The 21,665-nt window shown below is 27.9% G+C and overlaps 1 protein-coding gene across 1 annotated transcript in view; it reads left to right on the top strand.

Annotated features, from left to right (window-relative positions):
• The first annotated feature begins 11,096 nt into the window (after positions 1–11,096).
• The window catches only part of LOC107441252 (uncharacterized), a 181,461-nt gene continuing 170,892 nt past the window's right edge, over positions 11,097–21,665 (top strand). Inside the window, exon 1 of the mRNA XM_071179990.2 lies at positions 11,097–11,270. The gene's annotated coding sequence lies outside the window, so the exon portion shown is untranslated. The remainder of the gene's footprint in view (positions 11,271–21,665) is intronic.

Raw genomic sequence — 21,665 nt, 5'->3', positions numbered from 1 at the left:
TTAAAACCAAAATGCAGATAAAATATTTAAATTTAAACTTTTAGCCTCATTATATTTCGCTTAAACATATCTTAGTTATAAAACAAATTCCCTAATAATAAAAGTTTGAAAAATACGGTGCACAGTTCCTTAAGGTTATTATTAAATTAATTTTAAAATAAATTACAAATAAAATTAAAATATTTTCAAATCGTCTATAAAATATGCTAATTATAAAAGTAAATAGTGGTTAATAAACGTAAAATATATTGAGTCTTGTGAAAATATTATGTTAGCTTATATTTATTTATTTAAATTAAAAATGCTATCAGTCAAATGGAATGCATTATTTCCTTGTAGTACCAGCAATAATTGTATGAAACATTTCTAAACTAATACTAATAAAATATCATCATCATTATCATCACAGCAGCATAACAGACCAGAAGGGGACAAGGCTTTCCCTTAAATATATTTTCAAACAACCCTCTGGACGACTATAATGAATTATATTAAATAAAATATTTGCTAAACATTCTTTCTAATTTTATTCTATAACCCTCCTTGAACAGCCGACCTAATTATGAGTTTACGATTACCAATGTTCAAATCCGTAGCCTTGTAATTTTTAGCCTACTCCAGAAGACAAGAGAGCTGCAGAATCAAGTATTTAGAAGAAAAGTTTGCCTTCGTGGAAGACGTTTTGATAGAACTAACCGGCATTTACTTTACATGGAGAGGAAAACCACGAATACCTCACACAGTTAGTCTGACGTCATGGGGACTCTAACCCATGATCCGTCTACCACTAAGGATATTACTAAGCATTTATTATTATTCTTATTGCTCTACTATATGACACCTTTTTATTACTCGTGATGTTTATTACTTTAGCGAAATCAGCTAATTTGTTAGCTGGTGCTATTGAATTGCGAACAGATGTATGATGTTGTAGGGGTTCACAAACAATCTTATACGCTTGTACCTTATTTCTTGCTGTAATCTTTGAAGAGTTGACAAAAAGAGATGTTGACAAAAGAGATAATGTGAGAGAATTGGTGAGCTCAGTAACACGGAATCAGTGCAGCATATTCGAATGTCTTCGATTTCCTGAAGACATTTCAAGCAAGTTAGTTCATATTTTAGTTTTAAAAAAGTACCTTTTTTGATATTTAAAATAACTTTAGAAGAAAAAAACAAACTGCAACAGTACATAATTAAAAATTTAGCAAATAATAATATTCGATTCATAACTGTCGGAAACTTAAGGACCATTCACTCTGCCCCAATAAAAATTGCATGAGTGGATTACACCAATCAGATTATAAATTTTTCAGTGCTTATTTCAGACTAAACTTTCATTTCAGTTTAAAGGTTGAAATGTGAAATACTATCGGCAATTGGTTATTATTTTAATTCGAAATAAAAGCTTGTTATTAAAGTGTTTAAACTCTTAATCACTTTTTTACATAAAAATAAAAACTATCTGATGCTTAAACAAATTGAACATTTCCAACATTTTTCGTATGGCAACAATTTTAATGATTTTCAGCGCACTTCACTAACTGTGTGTAACAGAACAGGACCATTATTTTCCCTGCAGGTAAAATGAAAAACACCTAATTTGAGCATTAAAAGTTCAAAATTAAGCAGCTGTTTAGAATAAACATGTACTATGGGGAACATAAATGATGTGAAAATTATTTAAGATACAAGTTAACCAAGATATACTTCTAAAAAAATCAAAGGATTAAAATAACAAGGAAATTAAAACAAAATTATACCTGCCTTAAAGATTTGGTAAAAATTGTATGCAATGCCTTACTTAGCTACTTTTTTCCACAATCGTAGCATGTTTTTAATCATAATCTCATTTATATCCAAAATAATTTGAATTGTTCAAAGCAAATTTATTTTAAACTAAACGCATAAAAAATTAAACTGTCTACTAAATTTATCATTGGATAGTTGACTCGAGAAGAAATGAAGTGAATATGCCAGACCATGTGATTTAATTCAGATAATATTAGATACCTGTAAGCAATGACAAGCGGGAGTGCCAAAGCAGATTGGCTTCTAAATCAAGAAATGCCACGATTTACTAAGAGTACTTTACTTGCAGAAATCTAATTGATATGAAATGATTTTAAGAGAAAAAGTGAGAATTTCTGAATTTCAAACTGAGTAAGATCAGATTTAAATTAATTTAAAAACTAATATCAAATCAAGTAAAATTGTTATAAAATTTTACGAGAATCATGTTGCTCACTCTTTAAAGGAAAACAGCGAATCTATCTCTATGATATAAAAGACTACGGCTCATATTGTCACAAAACCAATGAATTCTTTTTGTGTTGTCATTGAGAAGTTTAATTAAACTGATCAAAAGTTGGGCGGAAATGAAAGGTTCGGAACGAGCACATAATGTACACAAACTGTTCTATACATATTTTTTGATTTTGCTTGATTTAATTTACGCAGGTCCAAAAATGATTTTAAGCAATATTTTAATTTAGATGATGCATATTAATCAATGCAAGAGAGAGATACGCTTAATAAACATAGATCACTCAGGAATTATTTCGTTTTTTTAACTTTTGTATACAATTTTCTACTTTTGCTATGCTTTTATTCCATTTTCTTACATTTTATTTTTGTTTCTTATACGTTTTTACAAATTTATCTTAAAAGACAATGTTGTTGGTACTTATTCCACTTGCCAATATCAGCAGGTCTGCTTGGAAAATCAAGCTAATTTTTAAGGCAGAGGGTGCGCTGTTTTACTGTGAAATGAAACGTATTCCTATGTCTTAAATCCTCATTTTATAGCATTAAATCCTCATTTTATAGCAATTAAGAATTTTTATTTCATTAACAGTGAAAATAAATAATTAAATAAATAAACATTAACTAAGTGAAACTCATGAGGGTGCAATATTTTATCATACATGCCCGCAAAAATCCACAAGAATCTGATTATCCATCAAGATCATCAAGTTTATCAAGGTTGAAAAAATGTGCCAACAGTCTGTACTTCTGAGACATGCAATAAGAATATGCAAAAAAAATTGAGTAATACTAAATTCCCAAGTAACCATTTTTTTGCTAAAAAATTATGATTGCAAACTCCGTTAAAAGATGTCAGACCCTTTTATTTAAAAAAAAAATCATTCATATACGAAAAGTAAAGCGTATGCTCTTTAGTACAGAGTAACAAAAAATTATAGGGATCATTTTCGAATGTTTTTATTTCCAAGATTTATTACATAAATTTAGCGATGCTTCTCAATATGTCGACCTCCGGCATAATAGATTTGTCTACAGCGCTTCAACCATGAATTTAGAGCCCGCAAAATGATTTCCTGGGGGGTTTTCTTCATCTCTTCTGTAATAGCTCTTTGAAAGCCTCTCAATGTAGAAATTCTTCGCTTATTCAGTTTGTGTTTCAGATGTCCCCATAAGAAGTAGTCGCATGGTGCAGCTTCAGGACTGTTTGGAATCCATTGTTCTGGTCTCAGGAATTGCACTTGCTGATCTGTAAGGAATTTCTGGGTGACCTTAGATGCATACGGTGGGGCAGAGTCCTAATGGAAGACACAGCATCACCATTAGGGTACAATTTGCAGTAATCATCCTTAAGAAAGGGCTTTAATGTCTTCTGTATGTAATACTCAGAATTTATTTTGGCCCCAGGTTTCACAAACCGAGGTTTGGTCACACCATGGGCGAATATGCCCATCCAAACCATTACGACTTTGGAATGAGGCACCGTGGATTAGCATTTAGCATAACTTTAGATTTAGCATTGATATCAGATAGATAGATCCAAGATTCATCAGTTGTAATGAACTTTCGCCATCTGTCCTTATGGAGAGGCTTGTAGAGAGGCCATGAACGTTGCCCCCTAATCTGCACCGATCTCTCACTTAAATGATGACATTTAGGTTTTTTTATGGCATTTTTTCTTCGACTTTTGTTTTAGTTGATAGCTTACAACTTGCTGACTCTCGTTAAGAGCTTTAGCCATGCTTGTCTTTATTGGTGGATCTGGTTTTGATGTCATCTTATCAAGCTTCTGCAAATCTGATTTCTTCAATTTGTTTGGCTGTCCACTTCTTTTTGGTTTTGCATTATTTTGCATCGATCCGAGTTCTGAATTCTTGATGCGACAGATATGGCTGAATGAAATCACAATACCTTTCCTTTTAAAAATGGGTTTGTATAATCCTGTGGCTCCATCGAAGTTCTAAAAATGCTTGTACTAGACCAATCAGCTTTTTGTCAAATTTCTTCAAAGGCATTTTTATGATTTTATGAAATAGTATTGCAATTGAAAGTCTAATAGCAGAGCTTTAGATCAGTATGCTATACATGTAAAAAGGTTTTAAAACTTTAGTGGTAGATGACTACAAAAGTGATCCCTATACTTTTTTGTTACCCTGTACATCTCCCGGTTTATAGATCTTTCCATTATAACAACTGATGCATTAAGTCCTGCTTGCTGTTCCATCGACGCAATGTTATTTTAAAGTCCTTTAGATCGGCTTCTACACTTTCAATATATTGACTAAAATTTAGTCATTTAGAAAAGTTAAAATTTAATTTGGAATTATAAAAGTTTAAAAGAATTTTTTTTAAATGGAATTTTTTTTTTACTTTGATGTTACTACACAATAAATGTGAACCGTCTTGAATCCCCTATGAAGGAAGGAAGAGTTATATAACCCTGTAAATTCTTATCCTAAGTCTTAGGTGGCCATAATTTATGATTATTTATAATCTATGCAACTTTCGTTTCAAAGGATACAGTAATTTTACCAATCATACTTTTCTTTTCAAAAATTGTATTCACTCTTTTTGTGAAACGAATGTCCCCTAGTGTGGTTTATTCTCACGTTAAAGAATGTGGTCAGTAGTTATTTTGGGGTATGTTATTAATCTAAAATGACAACCCGGTATCTGCATATTATTTTCAATGCATTTTTCACCTATGTATTATTTTATTGGGTACTGCTATGCATTTATAAATATCGAAAAAAGTTGCATTAATACCAATTTTTCTGTTTGTTGCCAAATTCATTTTAAAGCCAGGCATTGTTTTTTCTTTTAATTGGTCAAGTATTTTTTAGATATGTGCTTAAATTTGCGGGATTTTAATGCCCTAGCGATGTAATAATCTCACCTTATGGCATCTGTTTTTGCACGGACAAAGAGAATCGTTACATCGAGCATCCGTTATGCTTAGGTACAGGGAGAAAATTTTTATATGGGGGTTGTGCTCATATTTTTCTTATTTTTTTATTTTACTAATGGTGCATAGATATAAGTTTCTGCAATTCTCTTTAAGCTGCCCTTTTACTACACTCTTTTACCACTACTTCGCATAATAGTGGCGGCTCAAAAGATTGTATCGCAGAAGTAACGTTGTTGATGAAATAATATGTCAAAGATATGAACTAAACGTACCAATACTGTTATGTTCTTACATCTGTGATTATACATCTCTCGGCAAATCTATGCCTTTCTATAAGTAGTTTAATTTCCATAATCTAAATAAGCTGCCAAATTTTCATTGTTTACTGGTTACCCTCACAAGCTATTTTTTTTTTACCCAGAATTTTCAGTTAATCAAAATTACTTTTATTTTTTAGATACACTGAACATGTTTTCAATCCAAAATAGTTGGTAACACATCAATCTATTTTTATACACTGAACCAACTTCTTCCTTTTTAGCTATGGCCAATTTTTAAAAACCATTTTTCAATTTGAAGCATTACTAGTCTGCGCCAAAGACAATAGGCATTTAAAAAACTTGCTACAGATTATTAATATTTTAATTAAAACCGCTTTGTTACTTAAAAATATTAAGGAAGAAATTATGAATTGTATATTCTAACTGGTGATGGATAGGGAGAGGAATTTGTACATTTCTTTTCTCATTTAAGGAAACATTTTAACCTAGCAAGATTATTTCATTGCAATATCAGAAAAGATTTTTAAAATTTTGTTAAAAATGTGTATTTATGAATAAGAGCAAACACTTGCACAATTGTTAGTTTATTTAGCAGAATTTTTTTACTTATACCTAATTCTGTAGATTTCTGTTACATTTTATTGTTTAATTGAATAATATCTATATCTTAATGACACACGTTTTTACACACGTTTTTACATGTTTTTACACACTTGCTTTGCACTAAAAGTTGGTTTAAAAATTTAATAAATAATTAAAAAATGTGATATTGCTTATTCTAGATAATAAAATGAAACAAAACTGGAATATGCTTATAATTAAAAAAAGAGAGGATAATGAAGAGGAATTGAATTTAGATGTAAAATGTAATATCATCAGAGACCAACCGTAAAGTCATATCACAGAAACCGTGTTTAAAAGATAAGCAACGGTGGAAATCTCATTTTTTATTAAATTTAGATCGGCTATGTTAAAAAAATTTTTAAACACATTTTACTATTAAATAATATATACATTGAAGCTTGTTATCGAACTCCTCATCTCTCTCTGACTATAATTTTAACTAAAGTTGAAAAGCTCACGCTTTTTCAACTTTTTTCTATGAATATCTAACCCTTTGCCATAATTTTTAACTCTCTTCAATCCCTTGCACCCCAAGAAAAATAATAAATATATCACTTTAAAAGTTGAAACTTCGATGAGCCTGACTTAATTGTTTTACAATTACCATCATCATCATAGTTGGCCAGACAGCCCAATGCTTTCCTCTAAATATTTCTCCATAATGACTTCCGATTTATCTACAATTTTTAAATTATCACTTAAACTTAAATTATTTCCATTGATGATAAAAAGTTTTTGTTCCTTTTTCTTTTAAATTATTGAATAATTCATTCTTATTGAATATTGCAGTTAAGAAACAAATTAGACCCTTAAGAAATTAATACTTGAGGATTTCGATGCGCTTTCGTTTGTTAATACATCAATAAAAAGCAATAATACCTCAAATAAAAGTAATAATGAAATGAAAAGTAATAAAATTTATCATGATAATAATAATAACAACAACTTATTGAAAAGATGTTGCCTTTATTGCATTCCAAGATAAGATTCATCCAAGTTATTTATTCCTTTTTGATCCTACACTGGCTGCAAAAACAGATCTCCATAATAATTAGCATTTATCGAAGAATAGAAACTATTTAATGTTCCACGATCACGATTACACATGAAATGACATTAAAAAATTATATTACATAAAATAAAATACGTTCAGGTTGATTGTATTATTTCGTGATAAAAAAAAATATGTTTTTCAAACTTAAATTGGTTTCACATATTCGATGTTTTCATTTCATTGATCTATTCAATATCAAAATTTTAATAATTTATAAAGCTATTTCTTAAGAAAAGTCTTCCTTTCTTCTTATGTTATACCATTTATAATTTAAATAGGATACCTAATATTTAGAATAGTGTACCATAAATATATATGTTTTTATTTAATAAACGTAGCAACAAACCTATTTTTTAAAGACTAGTTACCTGAAAGATAATTTTCTTATAAGTTGATTTTATTGATTGAATTTATAAACATTAATTATTTAATGTATTATACTGTTACAAATTATAATGTTTTTTTAATTTTTTCAATTTCTTTATTTGCATAGATAAGAAGTAATCTAGATTGAAACTATATTCTTGCCCATGTACAAGAATCGGTACATATTGCTTTATAGAACATTGAATTAAAATTAATTTTTTCACTTTTTATATTTAACCATATCAAGTTTCAAACAAGGTTTATTTGTATATATCAGAATTGTAAAATAAAATGTAAAACATTTAAATTTTTTAGTTCTTGCTCATTCTCAGAGATAAGTAGTTTAAATTCATTGAATATTGAACTAAAATAATTATCGTTTGCATTTTAGATTTAATATGCACAACGTGGGACATTTATATGTAATCAGTTTGAATAAAAATTCATCTGGCATAAAATTATTCCTTACATATTTTTGCCCATTTATAAAATATGTAGATTGCATTTGATGTAACATTGATTTAAAATTTTTTTTTTGTTGTTTGATTTCTTCTGCCGTAATGCTTTTATTTTCAAAATCATTAATCTTACCTATTTTCATGATGTATTTTTTTTCGTCTGGTCTGCTAGTTCACATGAAACAACTTGTAGTATTAAAGTAAGAGAAACTATTGGTTGAGTTAGAATATTTCTGTGATAACTAAGGTATCTGAATTGAGTGTGAAACTTATTAAAAAAGATGCATATATTAATAAAATAATATCATAAGTTAAGATTGAGTTAAGTTCACAAAATAGAACTCGGATATGTTGCTCATGATATTTTGCACACTATGAGATTTACTGGTTAGTCATTATTCTTACAAAGAAATGTTACTAAGCCAATACTAATTTTTTTAAAGATTGAATAAAGGCGCGCATAAGTCTTTATAAAAAGAATAATTTCTCAATTTTGATGGCAAACCTTCTTTTTGAACTTCTCTTTCCTTTGTATGTTAAAGTTCTCAACCGCAACATATATTTAAATGATGATGTGCAGTGTTTTTATATTTAATCTCGATATAAAAGATCTGTTTATGAAAGCTTATCTTGAACCTCATAGTGCGTAAACTAATAGTATAAGTATAGTTAAATTTAACATTGTTTCACGCTTGCTTGGTTTATTTGCTAATCAATTATAAACCTTGTAGGGGTTACTTTATAAAGGTTGCAGTAATATTGAGAACAACCTTACAGCAAAGGTGCGAAATAACTATGGGAATATTTGCATATCAGTTCTAACTATTAATACATTACCACACATAAACTAATAATATAATAATGTAAGGTTTTATGTTTTCTCATTAGTGGTATAAATGTTTATCGATTCTTTTGCTTTATTGAAACATTATTTACTTTATTGAAACACAGTGAATCCAAATTGACACAAATATCATTGATTGGTTCCAGTAATGATAGTTGAAACTATTACTGTGAGTAAAAGGTGAAAAAGTTCATTTGGTAAGATAGTGTCTCTGAATCCTCCATCAATTTATTTATTAATTTTAGCCTGCTTTTATTATTTTTTTTATTTTCAAAAAAAAATTCTGTTTGCCTTTTCTACACAATTAGCTCTCACGTAACCAAATTTGAAATTAATATGAGTAAAAATATTGGCTTTTCAACAAAAATTACTAATCCTGAAATAGTGATTGAAATGAGAATGAAATTTGTAATGATTAAAAATAAATTAGAAGCTAAGATTTAGTTATCTTTATTGCATATTATTTGCTTGCTTTGCAGGTATGAAAAACAATTCCAGTTAGTTTGTATACGAGTATCATTTAATTAACATTGAAGATTCTTTACTCGTTTCATAAGTAAGATTTATTGTAAATAATTTCGAAGCTACCTCTAACAAATATACGAGTAATTGAGATATATTTGCTTAATGTTTCTTATTATTAATACAAATGTTACCAATATTTCCTTATTATTGACGTAAACATTTATTTGTGCATTTTTTGTTTTTCAAGAAAATACATTCTTTATGTATAATGACAATTAGAAGTTTCATTGCCTTTTTTAGTAAAAAATTTTTTTCCTAAATTTATGCTTCAAATCAAAATTTCTTTAATGATTGTTATTAAACAAAATATTTCCTCTGTTATTAATGAAAGTGTTTAAGTCTTTATGCATTGTTTATTTAAAAACCTTTTCTTTCAAAACTTAATTTTTATTCGCAACTAATTTTTAATTCATTGTATACACAATAATAAAATATATTTTATAGTAAATGTACAACATAATACATATAAATAAAAACGCAAAATAAATTCATGTTCAAAATAACTCTGAAGTGACAGACACATAAAAATATTTATTACAAATTAATAAACTTGCAACTGAATTTTTTTAATTTTTATAAATTTTTAATTTTCACTTTTTTTCTATAATTCCAGAGCAAACTCTTTTCCATTCGCGAAGTTTCAATTATTTTTCCGTCTTTCCTCACGAGATCTCATAATTTAGTTTACCTTTTCCTTAATTTCTTTAGCCTTTTAGTCGATCAATAATATAATAGCTACTATATTGTATTTAATTACTAACAAATGAATCATTTTCCTCGCTTACTTTAACTTAACTTCTCTTTATTTATTTTCATAACAACAAAAATAATATTATATGAAATTTCTCCTATTTCAAATAAATTTGAACTTTATTTTACCAGCGTAGCCCCATTTTACTGGGGCAAAGACAATGCAACCTAATTTATATAACTATTGGTTTAAAAATATATCATTACCAGCAAAAACCTAATAGAATATTATCATTGAAATCAAAATCAAAAATCATTGAAATGAAAAAAAAAATGAAAATCAATTAAATTAATGTATAAAATTAAAAGGGACTAAACAGCAAAACAGAAACTGTTTACAACTAAACAACTTGTAAATTCACGAAAAAAATGCGAAGCTGTGAGAGTTTTGATGTTTGCTTTCTGTTTAGTCCTTAGTGTAGATATTTAATCATTTATCCTGCATATCAATGATTCTTTTCCAAAAGAGTACTTCAATCCTGTATTACAAAATATAAAGTAAAAGTTACTGTCTTTCAATAACTATTCATTGCCGACGAGCTATAATAAATATTGCTCTAATACACTAAATTATATCATATTTTGTGTATGATGTATTTTTAAACATACTGAACGTCTTTAAAACAGGATTTAATTGTTCCACAATTTAATATCGAAATCTGTTAAAAAATAGAATTTTGTACTGTTTCCAAATACATGCTGCAGCCAGAAATAAAATCTTAGTTTCAGAACTCCTTCCTAAATCTATAGAATTCAACTATGTACATATTTTTCCTTTTTCAACTACAAAGTAAATATGTGAATTAAAAATTAAAAAACTATTCAAAAATTAAATTTAAATAAGTTAACCAATGGATTAATAATTGTTTGGAAGAAAACTAGTTTTCTTTTTCATATTTCTTTTAAATAGGTATGCTTATTTTAAAGAAAAACTTTAGCAATATTGCCAAACGAACGCTGAATGCGCCAAACTAGCAACCCGCTAAAAAGTTAGATTTCTCAGCTTGACGACTACCATCGTGACGAGAGTAGTAACAAAACGATCCGCGATGCGGCTCTCTAAAGGAATGGATGTTGAATGGATCCCGCTCAATCTATGCATTTGAACTCTCTACTCACTCTGCATCTTCCTTATCTTCACATCCTCTGATCTTGAAATGGTAGTCGACGATCTTGAGCATCATGTCTTTTTATGGTAAGATTTCGACTTTATTTTCAAAATAAGGCTAACGATTTGATCTTTTTTGCTAGAAATTATCAGAGTTATATAAGGGTGTTCTTTTTGTTTTCTTCCTGATTGTTATTAATAGAGCCGGCTATGGAAGGGAGGGAAGATTTTGGAATTTCGTTTCGGTGATTGGCATCATATAAGAGTTTCAAAAATATCTATTGGTACTGAGATGATTCATAGTAAATAAATCTGACTAAAGTAGAAGAATCGATTCCCGATTTATTAATGGGCCTAGCTATATGTTTCAAATCACTTAAAACATGTTTTTGAAGAGTGAAATTAAGAATGAATTATAAACAAATATTTAAGAAAAATTTTTTATTTATTTCAATAAAAATAATAATATAACACTTAAATACTTGATAACTAATATAATTAAAACTTAAATACTTTATAAACATCAAATAAGAGTTTCATAAATATCTATTTGTGCTGAAATGATTTATAGTAAATAAATCAGACTAAGGTAGAAGAATCGGTTCCCGATTTTAGCCATATTCTAGCTAGCAATTTTATTATGACACTTAAATTAATAATATTATGACACTCAAATATTTTATAAACTATGTTGCAAATTATAATATTTACGTTTCTTTAATAATTGTATTTTTATCTTTTATGTTTAACTGTATATTTAAGTGTCAAAATATAATTGATTATCTATATCGAACAAATATCAAACATATTGATATGAAAAATATCGACTTTAAAATTTAAAATTTTAAATTTAAATTCTTCCTGCTTCCATTCAAAAAATTTCCTCCTGTTTCATACTTTTGCTTATTTTTTTTAAAATTATGTACATAAAACTGATATTTTTGAGCATGATGGAAAATAAAAAATAGAAGCTTTAGCATTCAAAATATTTAATTATTTCAAGAAATAAACTCAAATTTTAAAATTTAAAATGAAAATATTTGAAAGTGAGATATTCAAAAATAATAATATGCAGCATACCAAAAAGTAATATAAAAGAAGCAAAATCGTAAGAATCAAGAATCAGAAACATTGAAAATTCGTTATCAGTAATTCCAAATACATAATTTGTATTACGGTTTACCAAGTGTTCATAAAAAAATTATACAATTCTCAGTTTTTCATTGATAAATCTTCTAGATAGAAATTTGTATTAGCTGTTCTATAAATGTATATGAACAACTTAAAAGTTAAATAGTACAGAGAAGTAAAAATAATTATAAGTCTGTTTTTGTCTCATAAAGTAAAAAAAATAATAATAAATTAATAACCGTTCACGAGTTTTCAAATTCAGAGTCCTAGACAAGACAGAAAATGCACATTTCATTGACAAATGTGCTTTATCAAGCACTTTTATCTAATCAATTTGAGAAATGGAAATTTTTAATTTTTTAAAATTTTAAAGACGCTATAATATATTACTTTCTGCTTTTGGTTCGGTTTTGAAATTTATATTACCTGTTTTATAAATGTATATGTACAGCTTATAATTATTTGTAAATCTCTATACTATTTTATTTTTAAATCTTTTTTAAGTACATACAGTAAGTAAACAAACTACATAAAGTAAAAAATAATATCATAAAATTAATGATCATTTACGATTTTTCAAATTCAAAACCCTAAACTTCTTTTTAAAACATTTAAAGGCTCTATAATGTACTATGTATCCCTACGTTTTCCGTGTCCAACAAAAACGGCAATCATTTTAAATAATATACATGCATCATAATATCTCTTAAGCTGCACCTGAGATAAATTTGATGCCAGTAGTTCATGAAATTCAATTACTTTGTAATTGCTTTTCTGATAAAAATGACTGTTGATTTATCTACAAAAGCATACTATATAATACTTATCCACAAAAGCATACTATATAATACTTATCTACAAAAGCATACTGTATAATACTTATCTACAAAAGCATACCATATAATTATTCAGCATACTATACGGCAAACGATTGAATATATTTTACATTGCTTACAAATTCTATAGAATACCAAACGCCAATTCTGAAAGCAATAAAATTTTATTATTGTATGCTTCAAAGTAATAAATAATTATTATATATATATTTATTAGTTTAACATAAAAAGAAGCACTTAGTTTATAGAAAGTAACTAGTTTAATACAAAAAGAAAGTACTTACAGAACGTAACTCATTTTATTTTTATTTCTTTAATACACAAAACATGAATTTTGTTTACAATGCTTCAATATTTTCGTTCTTTTTTTTGAAAATAATATAGATATTTTAATAACCAAAAACCAAAGTGCTCTTTATAATATCAGCATTTAATAAAAAAATTTCATGGAAAGAAAAATGAAATCCCTAAGTCACGAATTAGTTTGAAACAGAAAAAAAAAAATTCTGGTAAAATTATCGCACCGTACGAAAGTGCCCTTTCTAACTTTTACCGGATATTCTGATTTTTTAAAGCTATTTCTTATTATCTGACATTTAATAAAAAAAATACTAAACTGAAAAGTAAATTTTACCGAATAAATGGTTTTTATGCCATTTTCTAAAGTATCGTGATAGATTAACCAATTCTTAACTCATTTACCAAATGCTGTCACCTATTATTAAACCATATTTTATCATTAATTTTACCAAAATCTTTACTAAAAAGCTTCTGTAAAAATTACCAAGCTTTTTGGTTTGCCAATATAACCAGAAACACCGTACATTTTACCATACTCCAGTAAATTTGACCATTATTTTCTTCTCGGTGTAATACATTATCTTTGAAAGAAACGGGTATAAATTTTCTATATTGAAGACTGATATTAGTCTAATATTGCTTTAATAAAATTGATCAGTGGTTAAAGTAGTCCGTTTTGTGTAGCATTTTTTCTTATTGCCACCTAAAATTAAATATTGTTTTATTTTTTAATACAATTTAATTTACTAATTCGAAGTTAAATTTCATTTTAATGTTTTAATAAAAACTAAGAAACAATTGTTATTATTTTTTTTCTAAACATATAATAGTGGATCCTAATTGGCAAAAAATATTTTGTCATTGCGATAGTTTTTTTTAATTGTCATAAAAACCAAGCATAAAAAAAATAAAGCCTAAAATATGGAAGAAAACATAGTTAGTTACAATATTTTGTGGTGGAAAAAGAACTCACCCGTGATAATAATAATAATAAAAAATTCCTAATTTTTTATTTCGCTTAAAATCTTTTTAAATGATTGTAAAATAAAGAGATTAGCACAAGTTACAAAAACGTTTAGAAAATCTAAAACAAACTATAAGAAGGTCTTAAGGAAAAATACCCATTCTTACAACTGTAAATAAATAAAGATTTTGTCAATGCAAATTATGTAATATAATTAATAATAATATTGCAAAATAAATATAATTAATATTTTTATTAGAACAAACTAACACTTTCATTTTTAAAGTTGCGAAGTCAGCTTCACCATTTTTGAACAGTGATTCAAATCCTCTCATGAAGTTAGCCTAAAATTATGTTCGTGTTCAAAATGATTTTAGCCTATTATTCATATTCATTCAATATATCTCGGTTTTATGGTGAAATTATATAACCTATAGCTTTGTTTTGCTGCCAAACGAGAGGAACTACGAAAAATATCAGACAGAAAAAACAATTATCTCATTAACGTGTATCAGTCACTTTACTACACGGGGAGTCTTCGGCCGGTGGGGTTCGAACCCACGAACTCTCGGACATGGACCCAGAGCCCTATCGACCAGACTATCCCGGCCTCTATTTGATAATTTTTCCATTTATATAGTAATGGTTTACTAGAAATTCCGGTTTTATAGTTCGTATTACAAAAATTATAGTTCGCATTACTCCACATTTAATTAAAAGTACAAATCTGAAAAGTAAATTTAATAGAATAAACGGCTTTAATTCCATGCTATAAGATATTATAATAAAAGTACGAAATTTTACTACATTTGCTGAATTTTATAACATATTATAAAATCATATTTTATTGTTCATTTTACCAAAATTATTACCACAGCGGTTCGATAAAAACTAACGAGCAGTTTGGTATTACCATAGTGTAAGAAACACAGCAAATTTTAAGTGAACTTAATCTTTTTTTTTCATATCTGCATTAAGAAACAATGGCTAACTAAAAGACCGAGTAACCAGTACTGACAATACACTATAAAAACTAAAAGAAATACAGAAATAGTAGCGCTAGGACAAATTTCATTTTAGTAGTTTAAAAGATTTTTTTTATAATTTTTTTTAATTATCTTTAATTAAAGCATCACAATTAAACTACAATAAGGTTGTCAATAGTAAGTAATAAGTAGCATATGTGATGATATAAATATAGTGTGCTTCTATCAGTAACAGTTTTATTAATTGTCTAATAAATAATATTTGTCTTACAATTAATCGTGAACTCCAGGCAGACTGCCTGATAAATCAATCATATAGTGGCTAAATATAGAATAAACAATGATGACCTAAATTATGTGTTTATTTAGAAGCTCGGTAACTACTCCTAATGTCTATAAGTTACTTTATTACGTTTCCAATTGGAAGAAACGGAAACATTTTTGACAGTATCAAAATTTATGAGTGAAATACGCTTTCTTTATAGCGTTAAGCTCTTTATTACTTCGATTTGTAATGATTCAAAAGAACTGATATTGATATTTTCTTATGTTTCTAAAACTAAAAAAAATATTTCTTTAAGATTCAAATTATATCTGAATATTTTTTATTCATATTAAAAGAACTTTTTATAAAATAAAAACCGGTTTACATGTAATAGTCTTGTGAACATTTTAATACATCCTTAGCAATAGTCAAACATATGGGGTAATTAGAATTTACAAAACAGCAGAATTTGCAGAGTCACTCTGCACCACGATCTTCAAAAATTTTAATTTGTCAACTACTTCCTATCAATCAAATTGAGATTTTTGCAAAAAATAACTTAATCTAACATATATTTAGCAAAACCTGCATTTACTAAATATTTTAAAGTTTTAAATAAAATCTTCGTGTTGTTTAAATTTCAGTTGAATTTTTTACAATTATATTTTAACTTCACAAAAAAAGAAAAAACAAATGCATATACAATACTCAGTAAAGCAATCAGATAGAAAGTTTGAGTTTGAAGAAGACAATCAAAATAAAATCTTTACATTTTAAAGAAAGAAGATAACCGAATTGTTATTTTTGGTCTTCTGAATTTTGCCTATTCGAAGTGTTTTCAAATAAAATTCATTACTATACCGTAACAGGTAGTTTGCCGACAGATAAAGCAGTAACCAGAAAAATTAACATTAAATGCCTATCTTTGTCACAAAATATAAGAAAAGAAATATTAATCCTTATTTTTCATGAATACAGATAGAAAAAATATCTTTTGTTTTTCGTTTAATTTGCGCAAGCAATTGCTAGCAATTCTTACTCCATTTATTCCTTTTTTTTAAAATCAGAAATAGAAAATAATTTGTGGATGCAGTGATAATACGGACGGTTTTTCGCTACGGGGAGTCCCTCTAATGTTAAATAGCTACTAGTGGCTATTTATTTTCGTTCAAGGCAGTGTTTCCCAAACTTATGACTTTTGTGTACCCTGCTTTTTAAATTTTTTGTAGCTCTGTGTACCACTCATAAAAAATTAATGTATTTTTAAGTATAAAAAAATTGCCCAAAAATAAAAATCACAACTGGCTGTTGACACTACTAATTAACTGTTAACTGCAAAAAATAGCCAATAGAAAAATACGCAATCTTAAATTTTCATGACTAGAATTGTTTTCTAAAAAAAAAATTTGAAAATTTCGTTTGCTGCAAGATATTTCGCATAAGAACGAGTATTCCCACTAAACTGTTCCCGTACCCCTGTGGGTACACTTACCACACTTTGGGAAACACTGGTTTAAGCGATATATTTAATTTTAATTTTAATATTTCTGATTATTTTGGATAAATATAAAACAGTAAAGTGATATTCATTTAAAAATAAAGCAGATATTTCATCTCAAAGTATGAAAATGGAATTGAACAATTAAGAACAGATCTTAATTTCAAAACAATAAGTCAAAATGGATGAGCGATAAAAAGCAGCTTAAACCAAAATTGTGATAAGTAAGCAACATAAATAAAAATGTGAGAATTTAAATACAAGAAAAGCGAAATCTAGAGATACGCTTGCTAGCAATAATGTGAATGTTAGCAAAAACAGAAAGGCTCCAGCATGTTGTCGGGGAGAAGTATCCTATGATGAAGTGCCGTTTTTGCTAACATGCGTAACTTTTATTTTTCTTGTATTTAAATTCTCACACTTTTATGTATAATGTAGCTATTTTATTGTTTCGCGCCTATACTTTTTGTTAAAAGTATCACCTTGTGTCCAAAACTAATGTGTAAGTAACAGTTATGTTACAGGCAGCAACAAAAAAATAATGGTTTTAAACTACAAGATATCAAGGTGAATTCGGTCTATAAAGATTTAAATAATTACATGTTTACGCTGTTTTAAACACACTTAATTCGTATTAAATAAATAATCCCAAAAAACCGAAGCGAATTTGTAACCTAATTAAAAACTTCATTTGCTTCAAAAATATATAAATAGGAAATATGTAAAAAAAGTCGACATGTTTCAAGCGCTCGAAAACTGGCGCTCATTTTCAAGACGTGAACAAGTCTTGAAAATTTGCAACTGCTCTCGAGAGCTTAAAATATGTCAACTGATATTTCCCCTATGAAGAGAAAGAAGTTTTAAATTAAATAGTACACTTAATTCTTATTTCTTTAGATTTTAAAATGTAAAAAAATTAGCTTATTCATAAATTCCAAGCAATAAATATTTTTGTTAGATTTTTTCAAAATCGAATAAATAGACCTTTTCAATATCCAGAACGTTTCATTCGTATCATTTAAGAGAAAGTAAATAGGTATTTCGAAGTTCTTTAAAAGGGTCAAACTTAGAAATACAATTAATAAGCAAAATAATTATTTTTATTCTTTTTGTGATTTGTATTTTAATATTTATCTCTTGCACGCTAACTATCTAATTGCATTTGATCAAAACTTATCCCCTCGACGTTAAGTTTACTTTATCTTATCAGTAAGTCCTCCATGTGATAAAATGTATGTTTAAATTAGATTGTAACAGGAATATATATATAGTATCACAATGATAGCTAGCTAATAGGTATTTAATCTCCAAATCTAAGCAATTTGCATAACATTAAATTTGTCATAATAAGAGATTATGTCAAAACACCACTGATTATGTGGAATAGCTTTTCATTTTGTCTTATTAATGACGCATTAAATGTATAACAGCAGTAAACATCAGCAAACAATGTTTGGAATTTGTAATTATCAGACTTCATTGTCGTATGCATAAAGACTTAAAGAATTATGAAATTTTTTTTGAGATATTTAAACAGAATTTAAATTTAAATTATTTCCGTTTCAAGATTAGTCATTAAAATTTTTAATCGTTTTAATATTGCACTCATAGCTTAGTTTTACGAAATATAAAAGTGCACACATGGTTCTTAAAAAAGGTGCGTAAATAAATTGTGATAAACTTGATGTAAACACATTGTGGAGCAACAATAACACATCATATTCTGAGAAAACAAGAAATTGTCAAAACTACCCTAATTTGGTAAAATTTTCCGTGTTTCTATGCATGCGTTATTATTATAAGATTTTTGTGCTGATCTATCATTTAGTAAACGCATGATAATCCTTAATAACAAATAAAATTCCCTCACAAATGAAATTTGAAACTACATTCATATTGAAGACTCTTCGAGATCATGCAATAATGCAACTTTAGCTTGGTTCTGGGCTTGGATTCGTAAAACACACAATTGAATTTCGCTGAATCCGGAATTTTAATTTATTTATTAACTTTTATTTTTATTTTTTTTAAAACCTATTAATTATTTAATTGTTTTTTTGAACTTTGCTTCAACATTTGCCGGTAAACCAACTCCCTTTTTTTATAGATTTGTAAGTTCTAGTTGTTTGCTATTAGAATTTGAAAATTTGTTTCCTTGATTGATGTTAAAAAAAATCAGTATGAAAGCGAGGTATTTTAGCAAAAGACAAACATGTGAGGTAAAGTGTGACAAAAGAAAAACAGACAACCCAGAATAACTTTTTATCTAATGATTTGATCTTCACTTTCTAGGACTCAATCTTAAAGGCTCAAGGGGGTTATCTCAAATATGCTAATTAATAAGTGCAGATCATACGACGAACAGGCACAAAAACTTACGAAATCAGACACAAAACGTACTTTTTTCTGAATAAACATGCCCTTTTTTGATGGATTCGGAATTCTGATTCCCAAAATAAAGGTGGTAGCAAAAATTCCGGGAAATATGATCCCAATTTTTTGGACAGGAGAGAGGTTCAAAGTTTGGATCCCTTAATTTTAATTTGAACTTTTGCGCATTTCGCTATACCTCGAGAACTTTTTAAGCGAATTGAAAAATTTTTGCACACAATTATGAAATTCGTTTGTTTAAAGTTAATTTCATTCAAAAAATGTTAATTCAATAAATATTTATTATTTTATTTAATAATAATCAAAATAAAATTTGAGTTGTAAGGTATAAAATGTTTTGTATCATTTTAAATTATGTAAATTCACAAGACAAAATACAAAATTGATCGAATTCAATCGAACCGTTCCTGAGAAATCAAATTTTAAAAAAGTCGTAGATTTAAAATTTGATTTCTCAGGAACTATTCAACTGATTTTGCTAAAACTTCTTATTTTGCCATTTAAAATTACGTATTTTAAAATGATGCAAAAAATTACAAACCTTACAATTCAAATTTTTTAAAATTATTATTAAATAAAATAATTGAAAACTAATATTTACAAAAAAGAATTATTTCGTGTTAATATTTTTATTAATATTTTATATAATAATAATCCAAAAATCTTTCGACAAACAAATCTTATAATTGTGTGCAAAAATGTTTCAATTCGCTTTAAAAGTTCTCAATAAATGGCGAAATACACAAAAAGTAAAATTAACATTAAGGGGTCCAAATTTCAATATTCGTTAAAGAAATTTAATATTTAATTCCAATCATCCTAATTTTTATTTCATTTTATAACCTTGCACTGCCGACCCAATTTTTTGGGCTTACAGCTACTAATGTTCAACTCCGTAGCCTTGTGTTTTAGAACTTCCAGAAGACAAGGAAACTCTTAGGTCAATTATTAAAAGAAATTGACCTTCTTGGAGGACTTCTTTGATGTAACTAACCCGCATTTGCGCTACGTCTCGAGGAAAATCACGAAAATCTTCCATGGTTAGCCAGAGGCAAGGGGTTTCAAACCCTTGATCCGTCTACTACTGATGATATTTTAAGTCAGCATGGTGGTTGGTCGGTGCGGAATACAACCAGCCATCGCTGAGAAACTCGGTGCGCCTAATTAGAAGGCGAATTCTCTATCCCCTGAGGCACCACGACTCCAATCACCCTAATTGTCAGAAAATTCATTCTTTCGTTTTCCGTGCACTTAACCTTTGCTCTAACTCTTCTTCTTTAAACTCCGAAAGTAACTTCCTCGGCCCATTCGCTGCTAACCGTATATTTAACCCTTCTAGAGTTGATTCAGTTCTCGCTAAACTCACTAAACCACCCCTCTTCTTCTAATTCATACAGAAATCTTGTTACTTCCGTGCTTTAAAATTCAGAATTATGGAACATGGTTGTTATGTCCGTTATCAAGAATTCGAGAAATCTTCAATTGCTTCCCTTAATTGGAATATCATAATTTCGTCAATTCCAGAATTATTTCCACCCCCAGTCATGTCAGCTCATCCTTATACCCTGGAATCTAATGTTATTAATTGGAATGCTGACTCTCTTGTTAAAGATGTTAGTTCCTCCCCACTTCTCCATAGCGCGTGGAAATACATTTTACCCCAATTTGCCTCTCAGCCACTGTGTTCTTCCTTATTCTGTTTTTCATATTTTTTCTCTCTCGGTTTCTGTAGTTTTTCTAATTTCCGTTTCTTACCTTTAATTCTCCCTCTTTCATTAGCAACTTTACAGGGGTTTTTTTTAAATAATTTTTTTTTTCGTTACATTCACGTCTGTAAAGTTTTGAAAATGGGTGACTATTTTTGATGCGCTGGAAACATGTCGACTGTCATTACATTTTTCTATATTTTTGAAGCATGTGAAGTTTTCTTTCAGATAATAACATAGTTCCTATTTCCACATTTTTAGTAAAAAAAAAACACAAAACTGCAAGGTAATCGTTTTTATGCCATGCTTTAAGGTGTCAAGATAAAAATTACCAAACTTTACCATATTTTCCAAAACCATGTTTTATTGTTAATTTTACCAAAACTAAAATTTACCAAAGCACTA

Source organism: Parasteatoda tepidariorum, chromosome 1, assembly GCF_982258835.1.
Source record: "Parasteatoda tepidariorum strain Cologne lab strain chromosome 1, Ptep-v5.0, whole genome shotgun sequence".
In the NCBI taxonomy this organism is placed as follows: Eukaryota; Metazoa; Arthropoda; class Arachnida; order Araneae; family Theridiidae; genus Parasteatoda; species Parasteatoda tepidariorum.
The sequence above is the reverse complement of the archived record's forward strand: the minus strand, read 5'-3'. Positions and strand labels throughout refer to the sequence as shown.